Below are 4,280 nucleotides of genomic sequence, written 5' to 3'. Positions count from 1 at the left end.
AATTCTGAAATGCTTTGCTCTTTATAACCTAGTAGTTCCTGAAACTTTAAGTATCTGTGTGGCACCTGAGACTCTAATTTCGTTTTCCAGTTCTGAAATTCAGCGTAAGTCCATACAGCAACTGTTTAAAAAAAGCAGAAAGAGATCAAACTCCAATTAAAGATGTGGTGAAACTGATCTGGTTAAAACTAACGTAAATCAATATACAAGGTAAATGCAGGAAATATTGTCTTTATTTTAAAGCTTTAACTTTTGTGTGGGACCAAAAAAAATGTTTATTTTTGTCCAAAATTTACACTATCTAATTTAATCTGGTTAATCAAACAACCTACTTGATATAGAACCTGGAATAAGGAACAAAATCTTAATGTTCTGTACAAGCTAATGTTATGCAATGATGCATTTCAGAGTATTTTAGGTGGAAAATGAAAGCGTTTGCAAAGTCCCTTGAGGGACTGAGAAAAATAGAACTATTAAGCTTCCTACCTGGGGATTTCCTAACATTTTCTTAAGCAAGAGGGGCTCCCAATTTAACAAGCCAAGGCCTCAATTTTGAGGCTTGCCCAAATGAAACTTACTTCTATAATACTATACTGAACCTCCTTAGGATTAGTACCTAAGAGCCATCTCTGGATAATCTTTGCTGTTGTTCAAATGTGGTCTCTCTCTGAGCTAAACTCTGAGCTCCACCCCAACATGGGACATAATTTCCAGGGGCATAAGCCTGGCACTGGCAGCATGAGACACAACTGGCCCTGGCATCACAGGATGTAACTAGCCCTGACATCATGAGACATAAGTTCCAAGGATGCGCCTGGTCCTGGCATCATGGATTAGTTGACCAAAAGAGGATTAAAAAATTGAGTTTCAATGGCTAAGAGATTTCAAATTGAGTCAAGAGATCATTCTGGAGGTTACTCTTATGCAAGTTTCAGCCAGATATTGCAAACTGCTATAAATGGCAAACCCCAACCAACAGTGTTCCTGGAAACCCTTAAAGATATCCTGTGCTCTATAAAATTTTGCTTATGAAGTATGTTTTTCAGAGACTTGAAACCTTCAGATTGTTCCAGTGCCAGAGAAGCTCTGAAACTGAGAGATACTGGACTCTCCAAGAATAACAACTGATTTCATCACTTCATCCCTTTGCCCCTTAATAACAATGCTCCTTTTCAGCCTTGAATCAGAGTGTCATCGCCCAGATATCCCTCATGATTGAGAGATAATTATCAAATGAGAGGGAGGAATTGTAAATGAGAAATCAGGATTTCAGGGATGATTTTGGTTACTGAATCATATTCCTTTTTGCTTTCTGGGATACTGGAGTAGACAGGGGAATACCTGAAATCCCTAAACTATAATTCAGCTGCCCTGGTGTCTGAAATGCATGTAAAAGCCCTTATCTTGTGCCTTTGTGACTGTAAGAACTGTTACGCTCTTTATCTGGTCATTCTCTTGTAGGGCAAAGGCCTAATGGTAATGGAGATTTATAAATCATATCAGCTAGATTCTGCTATTGAAAGATAACTTGTCTTCCTTCCTTTTGGCTTATACCTTTAGTATTGAAGTGATAGATCTGCCTCCCCTTCTTTCAGCTTATGTTCTCCTATTGAAATGATAATGATAACGCTGTCCCCTTTTCTGCTTTGAACTTGCTATTTGAAATGACCTCACCTCCCCTTGCTGAAATCCTTTAAAACCTTGAACTCCTCAGGGAGACAGATTTTGGGCCATCAGCTCTACTGATAAATGCCTAGTTATAAAAAAATCACAAACCCTCATTCCTATTCTGGCCTCTATGTGTTTGAGTTGTTTAAATGATCTATCCAGGCAGGTTGAGTTAGATTACGTGCTACAGAAAATTTTGGACAAAATAAACCTCACTTCTTTTGCTCTCATAGAGTAGATGAAGTTATAAGATACAATGTCCTCCTTACCCCTGTATTCTGATTTACCTTAGTCCTGCCCTGATTGGCTTCATTCTTATCTCTAACTGAAGCCTCATCTCTTTTTCAATTTCTTTAACAGTAGTTGCATGTGGCAATGCTGACTTTCAGACCTGCAGAACACTGAGTCTTAGGTGTCACACAGATGCCCAAATTTCCAGGGAAATACCAGGTTATACATATATACTACAGCCTCTCAAAATCTAGAAATAACAATTACAGCTGCAGACTAAATGTGACTGCTATAAAAGTTTATAATCGAGGCCCCAATTTTATTATAAGTATTTTCTGAATGAGATAGTACAATATTTGCTCTTTTATTTCTGGCTCATTTTGCATCACATAATGCCCCCCCCCCCCAAGTTCATTCACCTTGTTGCATGCCTCATGACTCCATTCTTTTCTGTAGCAGCACAATATGTGACCCTATGTATACAGCACAGTTCACCATTCTACTTCTCAGTCAGGGTATCTTTCCACCACCTCCATCCATTGGGCATCATGTTTAATGTCCAAAGTCAACAATCTATGTCTCACGTTATCCTCTCTTACTTGTATGATCATCAACACTCTCAATTTTAGACAATTTTCACTGCTTTCAAGAGAAAAATAACCAATAAAAACACCCTCACCAAATAGAAAATCCAAGTCTTCCCTTAACTCTTGATCCTCCCCCCTTCCCCCTAATACTTACCCTGCTATTGCTGTGGCATCATTGATGTCTTCCTGTTAATATAGCTCACTGCATGCAATAGTGGTTTTCCTCCTATACTCCAATATCATTTACTCAGTGTACAAGATTCATACCTTTGAAGTAGTTCATGCAAGAGCCTATGTTTATTTGTAATGTTAATTGGTGGGATGCATGACTCTATACAACCCTTTCCAATCATTGTATTAGTTAGGGTTCGCTAGAGAAACAGAATCAACAGGGAACACTTGCAAATATAAAATTTATAAAAATGTCTCACGTGACTGCAGGAATGCAGTCTGAAATCCACAGGGCAGGCTGTGAAGCCGACGACTCCGATGGAGGGTCTGGATGAACTCCACGGGAGAGGCTTACCAGCCGAAGCAGGAATGGAACCTGTCTTCTCTGAATCCTCCTTAAAAGGCTTCCTGTGATTAGATTAAGCATCAGCCATTGTAGAAGACACTCCCCTTTGGCTGGGTACAAATGGAATCAGCTGTGGATGCAGCTGACGTGATCATGATCTAATTCTATGAAATGTCCTCATTGCAACAGACAGGTCAGCACTTGCCCAACCGGACAAACAGGTACCACCACTTGGCCAAGTTGACACATGAACCTGACCATGACAATCATGTTCACCTTCAATATGACAATATTACTTGTAGACCCACCAGTTAACCACCCTCACTTCTATCTATTCCCTTACATTCAAGTTCACCCTTGTTAGCTAACTGTTCATCCATCTCTAGCTTCTGTGTATCTCTAGGTCCTCTATATTCTATATTATAAGCCTCTGGGTTTACCTTTACCAAGGTCATGAAAGCAAAATCATACAGTATCTGTCCTTTTGTGTCTGGTTTATTTCACTCAGCATTATGTCCTTAAGGCTCATCCATCTTGTTACGTGCTTCAGGCCATCATTTCATCTTTGTGCTTCATAATAGTCCATCGTATGTATATACCACATTTTGTTAACCTGTTCATCTGTTTATGGGCACTTGGATTGTTTCCATCTTTTGGCAGTTGTGAATAATGGTGCTATGAACATTGGTGTGCAAATGTCTGTGTCACTGGTTTCAGCTCTTCTGGGTATATACCAAATATTGGTTTTGCTGGGTGTTCTAGTTTGCTAGCTGCTGAAATGTGATATACCGGAACTGGAACGGCTTTTTTTTTTTTCTTTTTTGGCATGGGCAGGCTCCAGGAATCAAACCCAGGTCTCCAGCATGACAAGTGAGAATTCTACTCTTAAAAAGGGGAATTTAATAAGTTCCAAGTTTACAGTTCTAAGGCCATGAAAATGTCCCAGTTAAAGCAAGTCTATAAAAATGTCCAAATTAAGGCACCAATAAGAGTTACTTTTGGGACAAACAGTAGTATAGGTGATGGCCACGCTGGGAACCGGGGAGATGGCCAAGACTGACCCCAAGACCTTGCAGGATCTCACCTCGGTGGTGCAGACACTGCTGCAACAGATGTAAGATAAATTTCAGATTATGTCTGACCAAATCATTGGAAGAATTGATGATATGAGTAGTCGCATAGACGATCTGGGGAAAAACATTGCAGACCTCATGACGCAGGCTAGGGTGGAAGAACTGGAAGGGGGAAACAAGATACCAGCTACACAAAAGAGTTGA

At 39.9% G+C, this 4,280-nt stretch overlaps 1 pseudogene; it reads left to right on the top strand.

Moving 5' to 3' along the window:
• Positions 1 to 4,034: 4,034 nt before the first annotated feature.
• Positions 4,035 to 4,280, top strand: LOC143647823 (heat shock factor-binding protein 1 pseudogene; annotated as a pseudogene).

This window comes from Tamandua tetradactyla, chromosome 10 (assembly GCF_023851605.1).
Source record: "Tamandua tetradactyla isolate mTamTet1 chromosome 10, mTamTet1.pri, whole genome shotgun sequence".
NCBI classification, from domain to species: Eukaryota; Metazoa; Chordata; class Mammalia; order Pilosa; family Myrmecophagidae; genus Tamandua; species Tamandua tetradactyla.
This window is presented reverse-complemented; position numbering and strand designations above follow the sequence as displayed.